This window comes from Oncorhynchus keta, chromosome 4, assembly GCF_023373465.1.
Source record: "Oncorhynchus keta strain PuntledgeMale-10-30-2019 chromosome 4, Oket_V2, whole genome shotgun sequence".
NCBI lineage: Eukaryota > Metazoa > Chordata > Actinopteri > Salmoniformes > Salmonidae > Oncorhynchus > Oncorhynchus keta.
Window position 1 is genome coordinate 28,925,015 of NC_068424.1, and position 26,651 is coordinate 28,951,665.

General features: G+C 41.6%; 1 non-coding gene across 1 annotated transcript; it reads right to left on the reverse strand.

Annotated features, from left to right (window-relative positions):
• Positions 1-8,157: 8,157 nt before the first annotated feature.
• On the reverse strand, positions 8,158-8,231 carry trnaa-ugc (transfer RNA alanine (anticodon UGC)). Its single transcript has one exon. It is a non-coding gene; the product is annotated as a tRNA-Ala (tRNA).
• Between the last annotated feature and the right edge of the window lie 18,420 nt (positions 8,232-26,651).

A 26,651-nucleotide genomic window follows, 5' to 3' on the forward strand; every position in this document is an offset into this window, starting at 1 on the left:
GCGCAAACATTCAAGGAGCTCGGCTTTGTTTGATGGCTTGTGACCATCCATCATCCTCTTGATCACATTCCAGAGGTTTTCAATGGGGTTCAGGTCTAGAAATTGGCCTGGCCATGACAGGGTTTTGATCTGGTGGTCCTCCATCCACACCTTGATTGACCTGGCTGTGTGGCATGGAGCATTGTCCTGCTGGAAAAACCAATCCCCAGAGATGGGGAACATTGTCAGAGCAGAAGGAAGCAAGTTTTCTTCCAGGACAACCTTGTATGTGGCTTGATTCATGCATCCTTCACAAAGACAAATCGGCCCGATTCCAGCCTTGCTGAAGCACCCCCAGATCACCACCGATCCTCCACCAAATTTCACAGTGGGTGCGAGACACTGTGGCTTCTAGGTCTCGCACCCATTGTAAAACAAATATTCCAAGCATAGTCTGGTAGAATTGTGGGATGCGATAGATCGCAAATTAATACAACCACGAGCATTAAAAAAACTTTTTTTACACAATCATTCACAAGTGATAATGTATAATTCACAAGTGATAAGCTAATATTGTCACCCATCAGACTATGTTAGATTTAATCTTGTCTTAAAAATAAAAGTAATCTGTGCACTTAAATAGTAAATGGAGGACGCTTTCACGTGATTCATTTTCATGCCAGCCAGGTAGGCTATACTCCTGCTTTAAATATAAGCAATGGGCTTATTAGGAAAGTTGATAAATAAATACAGTACACTTAGTCCATAGAAAGCCAATGGGATCCTCCTCTTCTTAGTAGAGGCCATCACTTTGTCATCTCCGCAATTGCATAGCCTATAGAAAAGTTGCGCAACATGTGCTCATGTTCTCATGAAGTGTTTGATTCGATGTTCGATCACATTTGCATTGATGTTAGAGTGATTAGAGGGACAATAGAATGCTGAGTACCAGGCAGTTAGCAAGTTTGGTAGGCTACTAATGACCAGCAGCAACAACAGAGCTTGGAGAAGCCTACAGTAATTACCATGACCAAACGGTCATAAGGAAAATGACTGCCTTCATGACTAATGATCGCTGATGTGGCGATAATACGGTCACGCAACAGTCCTAGTCACCAACATCAAAAGTTGCGACTCACAAACATTGATTGGCTCTACAACAGCCACAAAAGACTGAACTCATTTCGAAGAGGTCTTCTTACAAAATAGACTGTCCAGATCGAACCATTGGAGCTACAAACTAATAACAATATTGAAAGGGGGGACTCTCATAAACATGAACGTGTCGGTTGTTCTACTCTACGAAGCACACAAGCTTCAGCAGAGTCTCTGAAGGTAACCCATTACTGGATGTAAAAAATATATACAGTACCAGTCAAAAGTTTGGACGAACCTACTCATTCAAGGGTTTTTCTTTATTTTTTACTAGTTTTCTACATTGTAGAATTATAGTGAAGACATCAAAACTTTGAAATAACACATGGAATCATGTAGTAACCAAAAAAGTATATTTTACATTTGAGATTCTTCAAAGTAGCAACCCTTTGCCTTTATAACAGCTTTGCACACTCTTACCTCAACCAGCTTCACCTGGAATGTTTTCCAACAGTCCTGAAGGAGTTCCCACACATGCTGAGCACTTGTAGGCTGCTTTTCCTTCACTCTGTGGTCCAACTCACCCCAAACTATCTCAATTGGGTTGAGGTCGGGTGATTGTGGAGACCAGGCAATTTGATGCAGCACTCCGTCACTCTCCTTCTTGGTAAAATAGCCTTTGCACAGGCTGGAGGTGAGTTGGGTCATTGTCCTCTTGAAAAAAACGTGTGTCACCACTAAAGCACACCTACACCATCACATCTCCTCCCCCATGCTTCACGGTGGGAACCACACATGCGGAGTTCACCTACTCTGTGTCTCACAAAGACACAAATTTGGACTCATCAGACCAAAGCACAGATTTTCACTTGTCTAAATGTCCATTTATTTGTGTTTATTGGCCCAAGCAAGTCTCTTTTTATTATTGGTGTCCTTTAGTAGTGGTTTCTTTGCAGCAATTCGACCATGAAGGCCTGATTAATGCAGTCTCCTCTGAACAGTTGATGTTGAGATGTGTCTGTTATTTGAACTCTGTGAAGCATTTATTAGGGCTGCAATCTGAGGTGCAGTTATTAACAGTAATGAACTTATCCTCTTCAGCAGAAGTAACTCTGGGTCTTCCTTTCTTGTGGCGGTCCTCATGAGAGCCAGTTTCATCATAGCGCTTGATGGTCTGGGAAACAGCACTTGAATGAACTTTAAAAGTTATTAAGGTTTTCCGAAATGACTGACCTTCATGTCTTAAAGTAATGATGCACTGTCATTTCTCTTGGCTTATTTGAGCTTTTCATGCCATAATATGGACTTGGTATTTTTCCAAATAGGGCTATCTTCTGTATGAAACCCCTACCTTGTCACATCACAACTGATTTGCTCAAACGCATTAAGAAGGAAAAAAATCCACAAATGAACTTTTAACAAGGCACACCCGTTAATTGAAATGCATTACAGATGGCTACCTCATTAAGCTGGTTGAGAGAATTCCAAGAGTGTACAAGGCTGTCATCAAGGCAAAGGGTGGCTACTTTGAAGAATATCAAATATAAAATATGTTATGATTTGTTTAACACTTTTTTGGTTACGACTTGATTCCATAAGTGTTATTTCATAGTTTTGATGTCTTCACTATTTATTCTACAATGTAGAATTTTTTTTAAGATTGAAAAACCCTTAAATGAGTAGGCGTGTCCAAACTTTTGACTGGTACTGTATATATTATATCTCTCAGATATATGACAGTGTTGTGTATTTTTGCTATGCCGGTTTAAGTGATATGACATGCTATTCTATAAAATAATTTCTCCATAATTAATATTACCTGATTGAGCTAATCATGTAAATGTCATTAACTAGAGAGTCGGGGCACCACAAAATAATATTTATAGTGCTGTTATCTTCCGAATGAACTCTTAAAGACCTCGTAATATTTTACATCAATAGCAGTGAATAATTATCGTCGCCTTAATTCAGTCTCATCTGAAAGTTGTAAATTCTTCACAAACCTTAGCTAACAAGTTGAATCAGCAATACAAAATTGGGTTTAATTATTTATTTACTGAATACTTAACTAATCACACAGAATTACATATACACAGAATTAATTATACCTTGACTACAAATTACGTCAAAGGAAAACGTCCCTACCGAGCGGAACAGATATGACAGCTGGTTACACAAAAGAAAAGGGTCTGGGTTTGAGTGAAAGATACTCTGTCTGTTCTTTCCTAGCCCACGTTTGCAGCTACTGTTGCTAACTCAACGGCTAGGAGGTATCAATTCTGTAGTGAATAAGAGTTCAAAGTTCATTCCATTCGCAACCTAAGCTCAAGCTGAGGTTGGCTTAGTTCTGTACTTGACATGTTAGTCATTTTAACGCAGAGGATGCAGACCTCATGTACTTGGAACAGGAGGTTACATTTTCGTCAAGGCTTTATATAGTGGAGCGAGAAGGGTGTGTTTGAAAAGTTTTATAACCCATGTCTCTTCACAGGGGCGGGCGACTGATTGAGCAGAACCCTAACCTTATGAAAACCCAAATCTCTCATTTTGGAGCTAAAATTACATTTAATCTTTTCACCAATAATTTTATATTCAAACATTTAAATTGAACAACAATTCCATGTGAATCCGATAACTCTGATGTGTAGACTTTCCACTGTAGAGTTTATGTCATCCTATTATCGATGAGAATGTCTCAGATGACAACCGAACTGACACAATATTCATTAAGTACCACCCCATATGTTCAATTGGTCGGATTACCAGAATATAGTTCATTTCCCCCCACCTTCTGATGTTCCCAGAATCTCTATGTTATTAACCAAGGGGTTTTCAAATTTCACATCAGTAGGGTAGAGAGAGGAAAAGGGGGGGGGGGGTATTTATGACTGTCATAAACCTACCCCCAGGCCAATGTCATGACAACAGACACTTCAAAACCTTGTACCTTATTATTTATTTTTGGCCATGTACAAATGTGTTATTCAATGTGTTTCTATGGCTATAGCAGTAGAGGCCAAATTCAATGTTTTATCACGTTATTTTTTATACCTACAGGGGTCCTAAAATTCCAAATCAAATGGTTAAATGATACATTTTATGACCATCTTAAAACAATTCCATATGTTAGCTTAGCAGATATGGTGATCTAAGGGCTTAGACCTACAGGGAACCATTCCAAAATGTTAATGGATGCATCATTAAAAAAGTAGAAAAGCCAGCATCATTAACGGCATTCTTCCCTCTGAGGCCGTAACACAATGATTTTGTTATTTTGTAACTGCAGATTAGTTCAGTCGCTGTGAACTCCACGACTCCCATTTTGATTCCGTATCAAGCACAGAAATGTCAGGACCTGTTCTGTGACATTTCCAACCTCCATTGTAGACTGGGTCTAATAAAGCCTCCCTCATTAGAATGACAGAGAGTGGGCCAACAACAACACCATTTAATGCTAGCCCAACACTTTTGTTTTTACTCTTGTTCTTTCACAAGATTATAATTAATACATCAATATAAAAATATGACTGCATTGTCAGAATGGTGTTTTATCTTTGGCTATCCTTTGCTATAAACTAGAATCATAAGGTTTGATATTGGTATTATATTGTGTAATATTAACATAAAACATGATATGATGCTGTATTGAGAGTAGCAACAGGGTTGAATTTGAACAAGCTTTTTTTCTTCTTGTAGGAAAAAATCACCTTGCCCAAGGCTGGGTCCTGGACAAACATTGTTATAAGACGAATAATTATGATTGAAGCAAAACAGTGTTGTTTTGCGATGACTGACTTCTGCTTTGGGCTCACACAATGAATGCTCTAAATAACTGTTATCACACAGATAATCTGTTCACATTCTTTTCACAAGTCTGCTCTAACCCCAGAACGCAGAGGTTGAAGGGATGCATTTATATTGTTAATGAGCAACTGAGTGCACAAGTTCCGCATGTCCGGGTCAGTGGAAAAAGGTCCTTTCCCCATTGCTGGAGGGAGAGGAGCTGTCCTTTATGATTTCCATTCATATTGTCCCGCTGTTTCTGAGGGAAGAATTTTGAAAAAGTCTTTGAGATTCCATTCATTCCACTGCACTGAATTTGATGAGGACGTCACATAAAGAATGCGTGTTCCTTGTGTGTTTCTTGGCCTTTGCATCCAGCCCTGGGAAACAGCAGACACGTATGACAAAATCAGGAAGCAGCCTAGGGGTCGTTCTCTTCATTGTGTTCGATGTAACATTTACAGTGATACAACATTAACAACAATGCCAGTTCTAGATTTAGGCATTTCTTCAATTATTCACCTGACCTTGTTAACGGTTAAATGAGATTATTAAAGGTCACCAGAGTAAGAAACATACAGTAAAACAAGGGTATAACAACAGTTATGAAAAAGGCCCCTCTACCAATTCAAGTGTATATCTACCTCTGAACAAGAAGGCCTCCCATCATACATGGTGTAAAGCGTTTGCAGTTGAAGGTTTAATCAATTTCACAAGGAGAATAATTGACTTCTTCCCGTGTTCAATGTCGGTGTCATTGCATTGAAAAAGGACCATGGACAATAGCTCTCAAAAGTAGATACAAGCAAAAAAGCTATATAGCCTCTCTATGATCTCAGGGGAAATATTGTACAGAGGAGGATGTGGTAGTATCCATCATTGTGATGAAATACATAATTATTCCTCATCGTTTCCGTAATCCCTTCTCCAGATTTGACCACCTAGATTACTTTGAGGCTCTGTCACTCCTCCAGTTTATATGTATTGTAGCTGTGTTGTCACCTACTCTGTGGCACTGTAGATGATTCATGGATAAGGTTACAAAGTATTTACACAAAGAAGTTGAAAACAATCGATCCAGCGCGGAGCACTGTCATAGCCCAAAGGGATGTGCTTCCCCTGAAAGAATGCAAAATCCCCCTGGCCAGGGTTCAATTGAGACGCAGATTGTGTCTGATTGATCAATGAGAACCACTGCTGAGCCATCAATCTAACAGGACTGGAATAGGGAAAAGGGGACATTAACATGTATAAGCCAGCGTGTCCCGCCAATGCCCTCTACCCAATGTCTGAGAAGCAGCTATACCACAGGGACATAACAGCTACAAAATAGCAGTTATTCTGTAAGTGTGAGGCCCCTGGACAAGTGTTATGTGGTAGGTGTAATGTGAGAACAACATGGGGCTGTCAACATCTTGGCTACAATTCTGATCTTGCCTGACAATACAGTGTCACATTCAGTGTGAGGCTCTGCTTGTGATATTGAAACTCAGGTTACGCAGGACTCCTATCATTCTTGCAGGTGCCACTTCAGTGTGATTTGTGCAGTAGTGGATTTAGGTGTGGGCTACATGGGCAGGCGCCCAGGGCGGCGTCTTGCCGGGAGCGGCACGAGGCACCCGTACAAAAAAAAAAATCTGAATGGTGACATTTGCACAATCGTTTTTTTTTCTATCCCTTATTTGCACATCACGTCAATGATATCATGTCACCGTGTGGGACTGTGGGTTAATTAATCTTGTCGGAGTGGACGCCCTGATTCCAGTTCGTGAGCTAGGCAGGCTACTGCCTGGGAAGGTCTCCCACTCAGAAGTACGAGATGGGGAGGGTGCCGGGGGTAGGTTGACCTCAGGTCTCCCCACTGGAAGCCCGGGGTAGGGGGAGCGGAGGAATCTATCAAATAGCGCACCTCTAACTTTGTACAGTACTAATGCAATCAGTAAAATCAGTCACACTACGAAATGCTACTAAATAATTCACAATTCATTCATAATACTTTGAATATATAGTTTCACAGACCTATTGTTGCATTGTTTTCTGGTTTGTGCAAAATTGTTTGAGAATAATATAAAACCAGTCTGCACACCACCAACGTGAATTGGTTTAGTCTTGACTCTTGGTTGACAGAGTTGGGGGAGGGGTAATTTATTGATGCTCGAGTGCAAAATACACACAAACGGATAAGAAAAGGTCTAAGCCATCAGGTTAGGAAAAAGAGGAAAGAAGAAGAGAAACACACAAAAATAGGTATGCTTCTACTTAAAAGATAATATGCTGATATTTTGTATCTTTTGTGATATATCGAGTCTTTTGTGGTGTCTCATGCTTAGGGCAGCAGGTAGCCTAGTGGCTATAGTATTGGGCCAGTAACTGAAAAGTTGCTGGATCAAATCCCAGAGCTGACAAGGTAATAAATTAATAGTGTAATAATTTGAATCTCTTTTGTATTTATATGCTACCATTTTTTTCTATTTGTCTTTCTTACTTCTTTTTGATATTTATGAGTCTTATTTTTGTATATATATATATATATATATATATAGTTTTAAATGTTATGATTATTTATTTGTGTTGTTCAAAATGTCTGGGAGTGGAGGAGCCATACAAGCAAGAACCACCACTGGATTTGTGTATGCATGAAAATAAGAGATGAAGAATAAAACACTTCCCATTTATTCTCGATTGGATATTCAATCATCACATTGAATTATATACATTCTATTTTGATAGAGTATAATGTCTCAAGACTAAGTAGTTGATACAAAATCTTTCAGTTGTCTCATTAATGTATGCACTTTCATGCTCTTGGCCATGGCCAGATATAGTCCCCATTTGTATAAATTATACAAAGAATGGTTATAGATCAAATTGATATAGGAAAACTTCTGGTGTGTTTGAAACTGAGGAGCATTTCATGCTAGATCAGCTTTAAAATAGTTTGTTGAAATATACTATACCTGATTCAGCAATTTACACATTGAAATTGCTTTGGTTCCAAATGTTATGCTGTAACAGAATAGTTATCCAACCGCTGGGTTTAAGAGACTTGGACAAAATGTTAAAGAAAACAGGAAAGGGATAGCATGGATGTCCCTGTTTTGTCCCTTTGGCAGTCACTGTAGCACCAGGCCCAAAACTTAGTGTCAGTTGATATGTTAAACCCAATTGGAGCTTTTAGCCATCCTCATAAGGCCAGACAGAGGGAGGTTGAGAGGAATTTTCTTAGCTTCCATTTGAGTAATTTAGTAGATGCTCTTATCCAGAGCAACTTACAGTAGTGAGTGCATATGCTTTCATACTAGTCCCCCGTGGGAATCAAACCCACAACCCTGGCATTGCAAGCACCATGCTCTACCAACTGAGCTACACGGGACAACAGTCTGGTGTCAGTAACTGAAGAATCTCCATTATGTTGAGAAAGAAACAACTTTCTCTATGCAGTGCATTAGCAGTTCAAGTAATCCTTGCCTTCGCGCCACCAGAGTTCTATTATTGTGATAAATACATCTAGATTAGTCACTGTATTGTCTATTCACAAAAGATGAGGCAAGGTTATGTTAGGTTTCTTGAAGCCTTGCAGAGCAATTTTGTCATCTAAGTAAACAAAACTCCTCAACAGCTCTCAATCTGTGTTTATGATAAGTGGATAGATCTATATTCACACTTGGCTTAACAAGATCAGGGAATGATGTTAGTGGATGCTCAGTTGGCTGTGAAGAAATCTTTGATATCCTGACTTTGATTTTAACAACAAGCGGAAACAACAGCATAATGTATTTGATTGGCCGCTTTAGGAATTTTCAGATAAGAAAATACTACTTTGCTACATTATGGTGAGTTGTTTGGGTGATCGATAGTGTGCACCAAATTAATTCAAATACATCTAGGAGGCGTGGGAGGTGGTGTGGGGGTGGGGTAATCCTAAAAACAGTTAGGTGGCCACCCTGTCGAGTTCCTCCCCCATAGCTCTCAAAGGAGCCTGGGTCCATAAAACCACTGGGCCTGCCCCTCATCTCAGTGTCGATCAACTTATTGATCCAGAGACCTCATCAAGCAGTGTATCTGAATCCAACAGGGTGGCAAGGGTTGACTTTGAAAATCCCTACCCCATTCTAACTTTCCTTTTGATCTGAGCCCAGGCATCGTCTGTTCTCTCTTCTACATCTTGTTCACTGTCTTCGAGGAGCAGCTCTTGGCTTGGGGTGTTGTTTTCTATGTAGGTAAAGACAGGTGGACATGTTCAACCGTACCATCAAGTATATGCCTTACATCATCTCTTAGGCTATCTACATTTCAGTTGTAGGGGGTATATGCTATTTCAGTGGTAGGGGGTATATGGCTGTGCTATTGCATAAAATATTCCATGTAAATTTAAGACTGATTGATCACATCATATGTATGTTGCACATGGCCTGACAATGCTAGCTAGAATTCAGCAATATCCTAGTCAAATGGACAAGCACAGTTAATCACTGTGATATTTTATCCATGCACTTTTGCACCGTTGCATCATAGATGCCAAAGAACAAAAGGACCAAATAATAAAACATCACAATCATCAGAATAATTATGGTAATTGCAATAGTTGTGTTGTCGGCGTGAATTTTGGTGTTACCGAAAGTAACATAATGCCATTTAGAACACTCTGATAGCAACCCCATGATGACAAGGACAGATAACGAAGACAGCCAGGGCCTGTCTGCTACAAGCAGAGCACAAACCCAAATGAAAGGGAAACTGCTCTGTGAAGATGATTTAAAAGATGATCTCTGTTCTCTTTCCTCTCCCACAGGAGGAAAATCAAAGTCAATAAGGCGGCACAGTGTCAGGATGCACATCGGAACGGGAGCCCATTGGGGTGCAATCAAAGAGTGGTAGCACATGGGAACTGTTTATCTGCATGCAAAGACTGGTACTGTAGCACACATGAAACTGTTTATCCGCATCAATAGAATTCCGTGTCAAATAAAGTGTAGAGAATGCCTGGAATTGGTTCCTTCATGAACCTTTAATCTTAATCTGTACATTCCACTGTTTACAGGCTAGACACATTACATGCCATCTCCTCTCCGACATCATGTCTCAGATTTCAGGCTTATTTTTCTTTATTTTTGAAGTTTTTACCCATGAAGTATTTATATTACAATTGATATGTATATTGACAAAATGCTTTTAATTCCAGCAATTTTTCCTACCAAAGTCCTCCAACATAAAGAAAGCTTTGAAAAGAAAGGACGTTTAAAAAGCTTGCAAAGCCCAGACATAACTTTTTGAACTGAGGATAGAAAATAAAACAGCCAACATTGTGACGTTCTAGGATCCAGCGTGTGAGGGGGTGCTAGTAAAAAGCCAAAGCTTTTCTCAAGGTCAGCGGTCTTAAAAGGAGAGTACTGGGCCGTTCAAAGGGCAGTTTAGCCCATGGCTGGACACACTCGCTAAAGTGTGTCAACTTCTGCAGCATCAAAGTCAGCAAAGAGGAATTGAGCGTTAATTCTTCACTTAATATCCAACGGTTAGATGTGAGATTTAACCTAAACTGGGGGATAATCTCAGACTTCAGTTAGACCTAGATTCAATCCGGATCGCGGAAGATCCTCACTATAGCACGAAAAAAAAAACGTAAAGGCAATGTTCGCGCGTTCGCGGAGACTGCATTTACATTTAAGGGTAAACACTGCATATGTCAGCTCAATCGGAAATGACCTTAACATTTCAGTCACACTATAACAAGGATCATTCGTGGTTCGGATTTAATTTAGCCTTTGAGACTAAATGAGTCTTGCAGAGAATCTAGAATCGAAGCAATGTTTTTCCTCATGCAACATGCGGGCATTCAACATAACTGTTCAAAATGGTGGCCAACACCATGCTCATAACCCTCCCCTTGTAAACGATTCATCCTCAGTTGAAGCTCTTCTTCAGTCAGACTCTGCTAGCACTACAAAGGAAAGGTAGTGCTACAACCTGTGCTGCTATATGCCTCTCCAGCATGGAGTACGGCACCGTCATGACGGCTCATGAGCTTGGTTCATTGACCTCATGGGGTCAATTAGGTTTGCCGCGAGGAGACTGCCTCGGGTCTGCAAGAGCGCAAGTCGGCATGGTGATCGATAGCATGGATGCTTATCAGCCGCAGAGTGTGTTTCAGACACTTAATTGCAATTGATCTCCTTTGCTGTACCATTAATTGTAAATCCTCTCCCAATCAACGCGTCCACACTGCACAGATTGTACTCTAAAACTAAAACTTAATTCATCAGTGAGTTCCGCATTGGTTTCCGATAAGACGGCAGTAGAAAGTGCTGGACACCACAAGACCTTAATGACAGAGTTTTAGCCAGGGGTGTTTAGATACTCTCTGCTGGTTGAAAGAACAGTTGAAAGGTCAAGGTTGCAAGCCAAAGTGGAGCTCCTTAGTCATGGTGGTCAATAGGCTTAGGGCTGTCAAGATCTGCACACTAAACAGAGGAGTACACATTTGAACATTGATTTAATATGAAAATTAAGAATCAATGATTTGATTCCACTGTTGCATTATCATTTAGAGTGCATAATGGGTCTAGGCACATTATATATAAATATATATATATAATAATGATGTAGACAAAGAGAAAAAGTACATGTGTAACGGTTTTCTTTAGGTGAAGTAGAGGCGGACCAAAACGCAGCGTGTTGGTTATTCATGTTTTTTAATAAAGACACTAGACATGAATAAACTAACAAAAACAATAAACGTGGAAAACCAAAAACAGCCCTATCTGGTGCAAAACACACACAGAGACAGGAACAATCACCCACAAACACACAGTGAAACCCAGGCTACCTAAATATGGTTCCCAATCAGAGACAATGACTAACACCTGCCTCTGATTGAGAACCATATCAGGCCAGACATAGAAATAGACAAACAAGACATCCAACATAGAATGCCCACTCAGATCACACCCTGACCAACCAAAACATAGAAACATACAAAGCAAACTATGGTCAGGGTGTGACAATATGCATATACAGTACACACATACACAAAACACGCATTTACAAAAGTAAATAGTAGCAGATACAATCTGAACAAAGCAACTTGAACGGCAAAGTGGCGGGCATATAATTATACACATCTTCATATATATAACATGTGTGCATGAATCCTACACATACAACGGAATAAATGTATGACCCTGTATTTATTTTCAAGAGGACAAGATTTCTATTGAGGCACGGTGTTCACAGTATAAAGGTGAATGGTGCATAATGTTGATAAAGAGACAGGGCACTTCATTTTCGATTAGGCACCCCCGCCCTTGCTCACTCGCTCTAATATATTTAATGCAATGTCAATTTAACTACGTACCGAGCAACCTCCTTTGAAAAAAACTCGGCTTTCCTAAGCCTTTTTTCTTCCTCTGTTTTGTGTGTTTGCTTTTCCCTGGGAAATAGAAAAACCTGCCCTGAGTTATACAAGCATATACCTAATCACATTGCAACAATAAGGCCCTGAGCCATAAAGTAGTTCCCTTCCTTTAGAAACAGAGCATACATATCTAAACAGAGTTTTAGCAGCCCAGTGAGCCTCACCCAAAGGATCAACTCCACTAGGAATCCCTTGAAACAAATTGGATATTAAATAAGCTAGGCAGGGGATAAAAATGTCAGCGGTAATAATGCTCTTCATTTTGACCGTGATCTTATTCATTAGGAGAGGAGGTTGAAGGAGCCAGAGCAGTCCCACTGAGTTGACAGAAGGGTTTCTCCCAGGAAGAAGGAGAGCAGGAGAGAGACTGGAGCTGTGAGATTGATCCGTCAGCAGATCCGTGGGAATGCCGACTTTGTCACCCTGCCCCGTTGAGGACAAACTCTAGTGCAATGTAGTGTAACTGCAACGCAGGCGCTTTCCATAGGACGGGCACACTCACACACTCCTACAGTACACTTACACATGGCTGAGGACCTTGAGGAGAGAGGTTAGTCTGTACACAGGCCAGAAAGCAAGATGTTCCTGTGACCTGGGGTAAATTAGAGGTCACACACACTGGAGCCTCAGGAGGCTTACCCTTCGTATACACTAGCACGCGGGGCCGTGTGGTGAAACACCGCTTCCCATTCATTTTCAACGGAAGGAAAGTGGTGAGAAGCAGAGAGGGCGGGGAACCTCTGGGTGGTGCGAAGGTGGCATGGGAGGTGGTGAAAAAGTGAAACATTTCCCAACTTTATGCAAATCACCAGCGGCGACCGCTGGGCGATGACTAATCATATCGAGTGGTTCCCATGATGAATTTGACGCTATTTTACCCAAGGCTGGAGACTTTCTTCAGCAAAGATGGCTTACAAGAATACTGCAAATGGAAGTAATTATAACGTCATAACGAACCATGCAAAAACATGTACAGTTGAGAGAAATATGTTAGTTAACGTAGAGACAAACGATATTTGCCATGCAAGGCAGCTGAAGTTATGTACAGTAGCTAGTTAACTATTTTCTTGCTTATTGTGCAGTGGAGGATCATTTTTAAAAAAACTGTATGCCTATGGATGTGTAGCTAGCTATGTAGCCGATCGGTGTATGGCCCTTAAAAGGTTTGGTATAAATAATAGTTCAGAACCTAGCTATGAACCTCCGCTTCCATAGCCAGTTGTATCAACTTCAAAACAGTCTGAATGACATTACTGAAGCCTGTGGATTGAGTAGAATATAATATCACTTTGTGCCAAGGATGCAAGTCGTGTATACATTTAGCTATTACCAAGCTTAAGATCACCACATTGTAGCCTGTACATAGAATATATTCACTGATCATGTACTTTACCTTGGCAAATAAAGGTGCAGTTCAGGTATGAATGTCTGTGAGACATTCTTTTTCAGTCATATCCAATACCAGGAGTGTCAAACTCCAGTCTATGAACGATGCCGTGTCTGCATGTATGTATTACAATTATATACTTCAACAGTGTTTACCAATCCTGATCCTGGGATATCAATGGTTACACATTGCAACTATGCAATACACTGGATACATGATTTAACTAGTAAAACGCTGATTTGTAATTCATACACAGAAACAGAATATCAAAAACTGTACACTACACTTCCTATGCATCAAGAAAAATATTAATAATACAAGTTCAATCTATACTTCAATGCACATCTGGTGTCCATTGAAAGAGAAGGTGGAAAGAGAGGTGTGAGAGAGTGTAGAAGACAGAAAGGGAAAGAGGTAAGAACAGAGGAGCAGGGAAGACAGCATATGTGACCGACCGTCTCGATTCGGTCTTAATAAGTAGCAAAATTTGAATTTTTTTTTTTTTACATTCGATAAAAGTTTCCGAGCTAGAAAATGGTATATCATACACTACAGTTGATAAACAATGGAAAAGTAATTCCACTTTGAAAGTTGATAAACTTCTAACCTCACTTTTGAGAAAATGGCCTATCAATGTTTTGGTACATACTGTAGAGCTCCTCTTTGTCTACACCCATTCAGCATCATTCACACCCTCTTAAGCTTTATCCCCATCCATCTCTCTAAGGGTTGATCCGAGAGTTCTGTCTTAACAACAACAGTCAAGCACCCAAGCTAACTGGCTAACGTTGGCTAGCTACTTCCAGACACAAATGAGAGAACAGCTCACTTTGACCATTTAACTCGCCCTAGCAGAGCTGGTTTGGCTGTTTTTATGTTTACCCAAAGCGTTGGTGACTTTAACTGTGCCGTTGGCAACAATTGACGCTTTTTTGCCAACGTTTACTGACACCAGCCATACTCAACGGGTGTTGAGCGTTCGTAAATTCGTAAGTTATTCTGTGGTCTTGCACACTCAGACGAGATTGCTCTGAAATCAGAGTAGATAGCCAGAGCGAATTTACCAGCTACATCTATTAAAAGTTGTCACTGTGATATCATTAATATTCCATTGAAATGGTTACTTGCATTGTGGAGTCTTTTGTTAAGACATGTAGCTAGCGAACGAAACAATGAACTATAATCCCAACTCATGACGTTACTACCCTGCATGAATATGCAGGTAGCTAACAAACCAGCTAGCGAACATTAGGCTATTTGACCAAGAAGGTGAGTGATGAAGTGCTGCATCAGATGACCTGTCCTCCACAATCACCCATTTGAGATTGTTTGGAATGAGTTGAACCGCTGAGTGAAGGTTAAGCAGCTAACAAGCGCTCAGCATATTTAGGAACTCCTTTAAGACTGTTGGAAAAGCATGGAAAAGCACGTTTGTTGAGAGAATGCCAAGAGTGTGCAAAGCTGTCATCAAGGCAAAGGGTGTCTGCTTCGAAGAATCTCAAATATAAAATATTTTACATCACCAGGTCATTGTGGATTACTGAAACATAATATATCTTATAACATATCGTGATAACATTGAATAGATAGATGCATGTGCACCCATATGTGCGTGTGTGGCATGTGACAACAGCAGGATCATATCAAGGATAGCATCACAAATAAAAAATAAAAATACCACTTCAAGCTTGATGATGAGTTGATCATTTGAATCAGCTGTGCAGTGCTAAGGCAAATACAGAAATGAGTCGCCAGGACCAGGATTGAGAACCACTGCTCATCATTGGTATCTCTTCATCTGTAGACAAGCTTTCACAGCTCTCTGTATCTTAGGACATCACAAGAAACAGACTTCATGCCGCTCAAATTAGACAGCACTGGATATTATATTACTATTATCTCAGTCCTCACTTTGATTCCAACCTCTCTTTTAAGAAAACGGTGAAAAATGTAACTCAAATAACCAAATTCAACCCAGCTCATTTCCAATTTATACAAAATTGTTTGACTACAGAGGTAGCAAAACTGTACTTCAATGCTATGGTAGTCCCACGCTTAAAATACTGTTTGACTAGTTGGGCCCAAGCTTGCTGTACAATATTAAAACCCATTCAATGTCTACAAATAGGCTCTCAAATTGATTGAGAGAAAGCCCAAGAGCCACCATCATTGTTACATCCTCAGCAAGTATGAGCTCCTGAGTTGGGAAAATCCTGTGCACTACACAGACGCATGTCTTGTATTCAAGATCCTAAATGGCCTGGCTCCCCATCCACTTAGTATTTTTGTTGCACAGAAAACCAAAACCCATGGCAGCAGATCCACAAGGTCTGCCATGAGAGGTGACTGCCTTAAGGGGAAGCACCTTTAGTCAATCTGCTTTCTCTGTGAGAGCTTCCCATGTCTGGAACACATGGCCACCAGACACACAACTGCACCACCTATCACGCCTTCACAAAAAAAACATGGCTAAACGACAATCAGACTTGTGAACATAATTCCTATCTGTGTATGTCTGCATTCCATGTTATCTGTTCTCTGTAGCTTGTGAGGTGTGGAAACACTTTGTTGCTTTTATGCATTTTGTTTTGTTGCTTTTTGTGCTATTGCTCTGTCTGCGTGCTATGTGTTGCTTGTCCTATGTTGCTCTGTCTGTGTGCTATGTGTTGCTTGTCCTATGTTGCTCTGTCTGTGTGCTATGTGTTGCTTGTCCTATGTTGCTCTGTCTGCGTGCTATGTGTTGCTTGTCCTATGTTGCTCTGTCTGTGTGCTATGTGTTGCTTGTCCTATGTTGCTCTGTCTGTGTGCTATGTGTTGCTTGTCCTATGTTGCTCTGTCTGCGTGCTATGTGTTGCTTGTCCTATGTTGCTCTGTCTGTGTGCTATGTGTTGCTTGTCCTATGTTGCTCTGTCTGTGTGCTATGTGTTGCTTGTCCTATGTTGCTCTGTCTGTGTGCTATGTGTTGCTTGTCCTATGTTGCTCTGTCTGCGTGCTATGTGTTGCTTGTCCTATGTTGCTCTGCATGTGCTCACTGCTCATTGTTTGTGTGTATTGTTATTGTAATTGTTTTTAATAACCTACCCTGGGACTTCGTGTCACACCCTGATCTGTTTCACCTGTCTTGTGATCTTCTCCACCCCCTCCAGGTGTCACTTATTATCCCTGGTGTACATATCCCTGTGTTTCCTGTCTCTCTGTGCCAGTTTGTCTTGTATGTTTTTCAAGTCATCCAGCGGTTTTCCTGTACTCCCGCTTCTGTTCCTTTTTGCTAGTCCTCCCGGTTTTTGACCCTTGCCTGTTTACTGGACTCCGTACCCGCCTGCCTTACCATTCAGCCTGCCCTGACCTCGAGCCTGCCTGCCACTCTGTACCTCCTGGACTCTGAACTGGTTTTGACCTTTTGCCTGTCCACGACCATTCTCTTGCCTACCCCTTTTGGATTGATAAATAAATATCAAGACTCAAACCATCTGCCTCCCATGTCCGCATCTGAGTCTCACCTTATGCCCTTATACTGCAGTTGAAACTTAGTCGGCTGGCTAAAACAGGCACCTGTAAAACTAAATTAAATAAACTCAAACTCAAAATAATACCATTTAAAGTCCCAACTGAGAGGAACGGGGAGAGTAGTAGGAGGAAGGAAGATCAGGTCAAGCCAAAGCTGACTAAAAACTGACCAAACACACTAAGACAGTCATGAAGAGAGCATAACAAATCCTAATTCCCCTCAGGAGACTTGACAAAAATATTTGGCAAGGATCCTCAGATCCTCAAAGTTCTACAGCTGCACCATCGAGAGCATCCTGACTGGTTACATCACCCCCTGGTATGGCAACTGCTCGGCCTCCGATCGCAAGGCGATACAGAGGGTAGTGCCTACGGCCAAGTGCATCACTGGGACCAAGCTTCCTGCCTCTATACCAGGCGGTCAGGACCTCTATACCAGGCGGTGTTAAGTAGGGGAGTATCTTAGCATTAAAGTACAGTTTTGCTACCTCTGTAGTCAAACAATTTCGTATGAATAGGAAATTAGCTGGGTTGAATTTGGTTATTTGAGTTACCTTTTTCACCTGCTTTATAGAGAGGTTCGAATCATGTATGGTACCACCTGGAGCTTCTCCCCTGACACATAGACGTCTGGCTCAATAGCATTAGTTGCCCTCTTTGCGAAGAACATGAGCAGTGATTTACTGTAGTGAGTTATTGTGCAGCTTGTTTGCTCTTTGCATGCACATATACTGTATCACTATCATCTGTATACATTTGAACTTCAGATCAAGTACAGACAGAAGACATGTCATTAATGTACAAGCTGAACAAGATGGGTCCCAGTATTGACCCTTGGGGCACGCCCACATCATAACTGAGAGTGGGTGACCGCTCATTGCTCACTCTGACACACTGGGTTCTGCCTTCAAGGTATGATTTCATCCTTCTCAAGGTATTGGGGCACAAATGTGAATTTGGACAGTTTTGTGATGAGAACCTCAGGGTTAACAGTATCAAAAGCTTTCCTTAGGTCTGGAAATTCAGCCCCAACAACGCCCCCTTTGTCCATCTTGGACTTCACATTTTTCCAAAAGAAAGCAGTTGGCCGTTTCTGTAGAGTGTTTTGCTCTGACGCCAAATTACATGGAGTGTTATGTGAAGGGGCTGTTGTTGAGGTGGGCAATCAGTTGCTCTGCTATACACTTTTCAGCAACCTTCGACACCACAGGTAGTATATTAATTGGCCTGTAGTTACTCATGTCAGCAGAGTCACCTGATTTAAAGATGGTCATTATTATGGCCAACTTCCAGACCCTTGGAAACACACCTTGACCAATAGATTTGTTGGTGACCTTAGTAATAGGGCCAATGACTCTTTGTTGTTTTGAAGAAAGGTAGAGTCCAGCCCATACACATCTTTGGCTTTAGACTTCTTAATGAGCTAATCATCTTGTTCACCTCTGACTTAGAAACCTCCCTTATGATGAAGACAGTATGAGTGTGTCATGACTCGACTTCATCAATCTGAAGACTGGTATTTATCTATTTAACTATGTTTAATTGTTACCCGATTAAATTAATCATGTAAAAATGAACTCATTTTTATCTGGGGCACCACGAGAGCGGTTATGTAAAGAGTTACTTTCTCAGAATGAAATGCTAAAAGGTCTTTACCTATCACATCAATGAACAGTCAACTTAACCTCATATCATATTATCATTGTGAACAGTCGTAACCTCCTTGCATCTGCAAAAACCAGAGCCTTATTTATTGTTCAGTACTACACAAATTGATTTATTTACTAGCTAATTAAATGGGAACACAGGATAAACATTGTTAGCCACCGAAGACTAGGGTTAAGTTGAAGAGGATTTGGGGGAAACTCAAGTAATAATCAACTGTTTTTGCACTGTTAAGTCAGCTATGTACTTCTGTAGTTAATGTGCTCATTAGGGCTGTTCATATTTTGGGCTACTAATTTGTTAATTTGGTAGTAGCATTATGGTGTCGACTAAGGATTTTGTCCATGCTCCTGAAGAGTTGTTTATGTAGTTTATGAAGGAACAGTTTTTGAAGTTGCGTGAATATTATCATGTTGAGATTAGTGACAAATGAGGTGAGGTCAATTCTGTCAGTTAATTTGCTTTCAGCTGCTATTTTGAAGTCAGAATTTAGTGAACCTAGCCCAGCTGTATTGGCTGTACCAATTGTCTAGTGCATTTGAGCAGAAAGGGAGTTACTTTTATTGCAGATAAATCATGACTAAGATCTGGAAAGGTTGAAATAGCAAAAATAACTTGATTTGTAAAGGTTGAAGCAGGATACAGAAGTTAAAGTGCGGGTGCAACATCAGTGGTTAGAACTTGTCAGAGAAGGCAAGCCTTCAGGTGAATTTTCGTTTGAGAATGACGACTCAAGCTCCCCAATGAGATGCTCTTCCCTTGGTCATTCTCTGCCTTTTGATGTTGCTGGTAATCTCTGGTTGTTGCCTAAATTTACTGAAAAGGATCCTGATCTATTTACGTTATTTGAACGTGTAGCAGACTCCCGGGCTTGGCCTGATGCAGACCGTGCTTTGATGCTACAGTGTTTTGACCGGTAAAACTACGGATGTTAACTCATCTCTTAGCTCTACATATAGTGATGATTACGTAAAGGTTAAAGCTGCTGTCCTGCATGTTTATGAGTTGGTCCCTGAAGCGTATTGACAGTGTTTCAGAACGTTGAAGAAAGGTGAAAAACAGTCCCATGTTGAGTTCACGGGATTTGTTAACTCAATTACTACTGCGTCAGCAGTCACTAGTTTTTAAGATTTGTGCAACCTGGTTCTCCTCAAACAATATTAAAGAATCTGACCCTGATCATCTTGCTACCTATATAAATGAACAAAATACAGATTGCCTCTGAAGCTGCTGTTTTGGCAGATGAGTACGTACTGACCCACAACGGCAGTTTTGGAGGGTCCCGTGTGCAAGATTGGGGGCAGAGGATCAGTTCAAGTGGATTTCGTTCAGCAAATTCCTTTGGTTCTGGTAACGACACATTTCCATCTAGATCCGAATGTGGTTCATGTGAACAGAATGATGTAAGTAAAATCTGTAATTATTGTCAAGGTAAAGGCCACTGGAAGAACAAATGTCTTGTCCTTTGTAAAAAGGTCAGCAGATTGGCCAGCACAAATGTAAAACCTGTTGCGTTAGCTGGGCCTGTTCCTCATATAATCCTTTTGTGCAAGCTCAAGACTTGTCCAAACCTTTAAGTACGGATTATTTGCCTTTTGTCAGAGGGTTGTGTTTCCCTATTGGGAAGTGATGTGCAAGTGCCAATAAAGATTCTGTGAGACACTGGTGCCTCTGAACTGTTTGTTTTGGCGTCAGTTCTGCCTTTTTCTCTGGAGACACATATAGAAACCAGTGTCCTGATTCTAAGGACAGGTTTGAACACATTGTCTGTACCCTTGCACAAAGTCGAACTTATATCTGACCTAGTGCAAGGTGAGGTTTCCCTTGGAGTGCGTCCCTTTCTGCCCGTTGATGGTGTCAATGTGATTTTGGGTAACAACTTAGCCGGTAATCATGTCTGGGATGATGCATCTGTAACCGATGTGAAGTGGCTAGCTAGTTAGCGGTGGTGCGCGCTAATAGTGTTTCAGTCGGTGACGTCACTCGCTCTGAGACCTTGAAGTAGTGGTTCCCCTTGCAAGGGCAGCGGCTTTTGTGGAGCGATGGATAACGATGCTTTGTGGGTGACTGTTGTCTGTGTGCAGAGGGTCCCTGGTTCGAGCCTGGACTAATGTTATACTGTTACACATCTCCTCTGGTGGTTTCTCATACCCCATCCCATGTAGGGATTATCAATGAAAACGTACAGAGATTCTCTGAGGTATGCTCTGCATGCAATGTGACTCATGCTATGAGCCGTGCTGACGCGACGGTCATAACGGAATTTACACAACACATAGCCGAACAGTTTGATAATCCATTAAATTATTTATGTTTGCCTATGTCCTGTAGTGATCTTGTGATGGATCACTCTTTATTTTTACAGTTTTTTGTACCTCAGTATGTCTACTTGCACATCTATCACTCCAGTGTTACTGCTAAATTGAAATTATTTTGCCACTGTGACCTATTTATTGCCTTACCTCCCTAATCTTACAACATTTGCACACACTGTCCATAATTTGCAAATAAATTCATTAAAAATCCTACAATGTGATTTTCTGGATTTTTTTTCTCAATTTTGTCTGTCATAGTTGAAGTGTACCTATGATGAAAATTACAGGCCTCTCTCATCTTTTTAAGTGGGAGAACTTGCACAATTGGTGCCTGACTAAATACTTTTTTGCCCCGCTGTATATGGACGGAATTAATTGAACAAAAGGACCAATTGTGATGTTTATGGGACATATTGGAGTGCCAACAAAAGAAGCTCGTCAAAGTTAAGGCATGTTTTATATTTTATTTCTGCGTTTTGTGTACCGTCTGCAGGGTTGAAATATGCTACCCTCTTTGTATACTGTTGTGCTATCATCAGATAATAGCTTCTTATTATCTGATGGGCAAAAGCCTTTTTTTAAATCTGACTTGTTGGCTGGATTCACAACGAGTGTAGCTTTAATTGAGTATCTTACATGTGTGATTTAATGAAAGTTCGATTTTTATGTCATTACATTTTTTTTGCTGCGCTGTATTTGTTCCTGCAGGTGTTCCATTTGGATGTATGACATGTAAAAGGTGTGGATAATGTGGTGGCTGATACGCTTTCCCGTGCACCGATTTAGTCGATCTTCAGACACCTTTGTTGCGTTTGTTTTTCTTCTGCTTTGGTGGTCTGTGCAGGGTTTATTTTATCCTTCCTGTTGCTCTGCTTTCCTGTCGCTTGGTCTCCATTTTTCTTAGCGTTGCTTCCAGGTAAGGTGGTTGCGGAGGTTGGACAGGGTCAGGCGATTTGATTGGCTTGGCGTCATGGTCATCTGGTGAGCCTCTTACCTTTATGGTTGGTATAGTATGTTGTCTGAACCTTTATGGTTTTTCATCAGTCTTTGTGTGGTTGTGGGTTTTGTTTTCAGGTCCTTGTTAGTCCCCGATTTTATTGGTAGGGGGTGTTACACCCGCCTCACTCTCCCTGACTATTCTCTGTGTTTGTGCTTTTATTTGCAGATTGGGGACAGGTGGAGCTGATTAAGTCGTTAAGGTGACAAGTTGCACCTGGGTTTGGGATCAACGAGGAGATAAACGTTCCTGGTGCCCCAGTCCTGGCTATCTCCACAAGCACCGTTTTGTGATATGCTTGATTATGTTCTTGATTAGGTGCACCTTTCAACACTTACACGCATTTCACCTTAATCCTTGCGTCTCCATTACACCACTCACATGCCTACTTTCACACTTCACAGGTTAGTTTTCCTTTTTAGTTTTATAGTTAATATTTTTGTAACTCCTTAACTGCCAATGTGTGGACTCCCTTGTCACCATTTAAGAGCCAGGTTGTGACAACATACACTCTGCACCGGTAATTGACTGGAGACGTAATATGCTGAAAACAGGTCCGTAGCGGAATGACATTGATGCTTGTTAATCTCTCTGGGATATGTGGGATGCTAGCGTAATACAGTAATAACCAACAAGTAATCTAGCTAACAATTCCAAAACTACTACCTTATAGTGACAAGTGTAAGGGGATAAAGAATATGTACATAAAGATATATGAATGAGTGATGGCACAGAGCGGCATAGGCAAGATACAGTAGATGGTATTGAGTACAGTATATACATATGAGATGAGTATGTAAACAAAGTGGCATAGTTAAAGTGGCTAGTGATACATGTATTACATAAAGATGCAGTAGATGATATAGAGTACAGTATATACGTATACATATGAGATGAATAATGTAGGGTATGTAAACATTATATTAGGTAGCATTGTTTAAAGTGGCTAGTGATATATTTTACATCATTTCCCATCAATTCCCATTATTAAAGTGGCTGGAGTTGAGTCAGTGTGTTGGCAGCAGCCACTCAATGTTAGTGGTGGCTGTTTAACAGTCTGATGGCCTTGAGATAGAAGCTGTTTTTCAGTCTCTCAGTCCCAGCTTTGATGCACCTGTACTGACCTCGCCTTCTGGATGATAGTGGGGTGAACAGGCAGTGGCTCGGGTGGTTGTTGTCCTTGATCTTTATGGCCTTCCTGTGACATCGGGTGGTGTAGGTGTCCTGGAGGGCAGGTAGTTTGCCCCCGGTGATGCGTTGTGCAGACCTCACTACCCTCTGGAGAGCCTTACAGTTGTGGGCGGAGCAGTTGCCGTACCAGGCGGTGATACAGCCCGACAGGATGCTCTCGATTGTGCATCTGTAGAAGTTTGTGAGTGCTTTTGGTGACAAGCCGAATTTCTTCAGCCTCCTGAGGTCGAAGAGGCGCTGCTGCGCCTTCTTCACGATGCTGTCTGTGTGGGTGGACCAATTCAGTTTGTCTGTGATGTGTACGCCGAGGAACTTAACTTACTACCCTCTCCACTACTGTTCCATCGATGTGGATAGGGGGGTGTTCCCTCTGCTGTTTCCTGAAGTCCACAATCATCTCCTTAGTTTTGTTGACGTTGAGTGTGAGGCTGTTTTCCTGCAAACTTGATGATTGAGTTGGAGGCGTGCGTGGCCACGCAGTCGTGGGTGAACAGGGAGTACAGGAGAGGGCTCAGAACGCACCCCTGTGGGGCCCCAGTGTTGAGGATCAGCGGGGTGGAGATGTTGTTGCCTACCTGGGGGCGGCCCGTCAGGAAGTCCAGTACCCAGTTGCACAGGGCGGGTTCAAGACCCAGGGTCTCGAGCTTGATGACGAGCTTAGAGGGTACTATGGTGTTGAATGCTTGAGCTGTAGTCGATGAACAGCATTCTCACATAGGTATTCCTCTTGTCCAGATGGGTTAGGGCAGTGTGCAGTGTGGTTGAGATTGCATCGTCTGTGGACCTATTTGGGCGGTAAGCTAATTGGAGTGGGTCTAGGGTGTCAGGTAGGGTGGAGGTGATATGGTCCTTGACTAATCTCTCAAAGCACTTCATGATGGCGGAAGTGAGTGCTACGGGGCAGTAGTCATTTAGCTCAGTTACCTTAACTTTCTTGGGAACAGGAACAATGGTGGCCCTCTTGAAGCATGTGGGAACAACAGACTGGGATAGGGATTGATTGAATATGTCCGTAAACACACCAGCCAGCTGATCTGTGCATGCTCTGAGGGCGCGGCTGGGGATGCCGTCTGGGCCTGCAGCCTTGCGAGGGTTGACACGTTTAAATGTTTTCCTCACGTCGGCTGCAGGGAAGGAGAGTCCGCATGTTTTGGTTGCGGACCGTGTCAGTGGCACTGTATTGGTCTCAAAGCGGGCAAAAAAGTAATTTAGTCTGCCTGGGAGCAAGACATCCTGGTCCGTGACGGGGCTGGTTTTCTTTTTGTAATCCGTGATTGACTGAAGACCCTGCCACATACCTCTTGTGTCTGAGCCGTTGAATTGAGATTCTACTTTGTCTCTAATACTGACGCTTAGCTTGTTTGATTGCCTTGCGGAGGGAATAGCTACACTGTTTGTATTCGGTCATGTTTCCGGTCACCTTGCCCTGATTAAAAGCAGTGGTTCGCGCTTTCAGTTTCACGCGAATGCTGCCATCAATCCACAGTTTCTGGTTTGGGAATGTTTTAATCGTTGCTATGGGAACGACATCTTCAACACACGTTCTAATGAACTCACTCACCGAATCAGCGTATTCGTCAATGTTGTTGTTTGATGCAATACGAAACATATCCCAGTCCACGTGGTGGAAGCAGTCTTGGAGTGTGGAATCACATTGGTCGGAATGGCGTTGAACAGAAATCAGCGTGGGAGCTTCTTGTTTTAGTTTCTGTCTGTAGGCAGGGATCAACAAAATGGAGTCGTGGTCAGTTTTTCCGAAAAGGAGAGCGGGGAAGGGCCTTATATGCGTCGCGGAAGTTAGAATAGCAATGATCCAAGGTTTTTCCAGCCCTGGTTGCGCAATCGATATGCTGATACAATTTAGGGAGTCTTGTTTTCAGATTAGCCTTGTTAAAATCCCCAGCTACAATGAATGCAGCATCAGGATATATGGATTCCAGTTTGCAAAGAGTCAAATAAAGTTTGTTCAGAGCCATCGATGTGTCTGCTTGGGGGAATATATACGGCTGTGATTATAATCGAAGAGAATTCCCTTGGTAGATAATGCGGTCGACATTTGATTCTAAATCAGGTGAACAGAAGGACTTGAGTTCCTGTATGTTGTTGTGGCCACACCACGTCTCGTTAACCATGAAGCATACGCCCCCGCCCCTCTTCTTATCAGAAAGACATTTGTTTCTGTCTGCGCGATGCGTGGAGAAACCAGCTGGCTGCATCGACTCCGATAGCGTCTCTCCAGTGAGCCAAGCAAAGAACGTTACAGTCTCTGATGTCCCTCTGGAATGCTACCCTTGCTCGGATTTCATCAACCTTGTTGTCAAGAGACTGGACATTGGCGAGAAGAATGCTAGGGAGTGGTGCACGATGTGCCTGTCTCCGGAGTCTGACCAGAAGACCGCTTCGTTTCCCCCTTTTACGAAGTTGTTTTTTTGGGTCGCCGGCTGGGATCCATTCCGTTGTCCTGGGTGGAAGGCAGAACACAGGATCCGCTTCGCGAAAGTCATATTCTTGGTCGTACGGATGGCGAGTTGACGCTGCTCTTATATTCAGTAGTTCTTCTCGACTGTATGTAATGAAACCTAAGATGACCTGGGGTACCAATGTAAGAAATAACACGTAAAGAAAAAAAAACTGCATAGTTTCCTAGGAACGCGAAGCGAGGCGCCCATCTCTGTCGGCGCCGGAATCTAGCCAACATGTCAGATTTCAAAAAGGCTTTTCGGTGAAAGCAAACGATGCTATTATCTGAGGACAGCACCATAGTAAACAAAGGGAGAAAGCATATTTCAATCCTGCAGGCGTGACACAAAACGTAGAAATAAAAATATAATTCATGCCTGACCTTTGATGAGCTTCTTTTGTTGGCATTCCAATATGTCCCATAAACATCACAAATGGTCCTTTTCTTCAATTAATTCCGTCGATATATATCAAAAATGTCAATTTATTTGGTGTGTTTGATCCAGAAAAACACATGTTCCAACTTGCTCAACGTGACTACAAAATATCTCAAACATTTGCTGTAAACTTTGCCAAAACATTTCAAACTACTTTTGTAATACAACTTTAGGTATTTCTTAACGTAAATAATCAATAAAATTGAAGACGGGATGATCTGTGTTCAATACAGGAGTAAAACAAACTGAAGCAAGCTTTCTGGTCACGCGCCTCTATCTAACAGTACACTTCAAGTGACCCTCGTTCAAGTGACCCTGTTATACTCACATACATGATTCAAACAGTTTTAGAAACTTCAGATTGTTTTCTACCCAAATATACTAATAATATGCATATCTTATCTTCTGGGGATGAGTGGCAGGC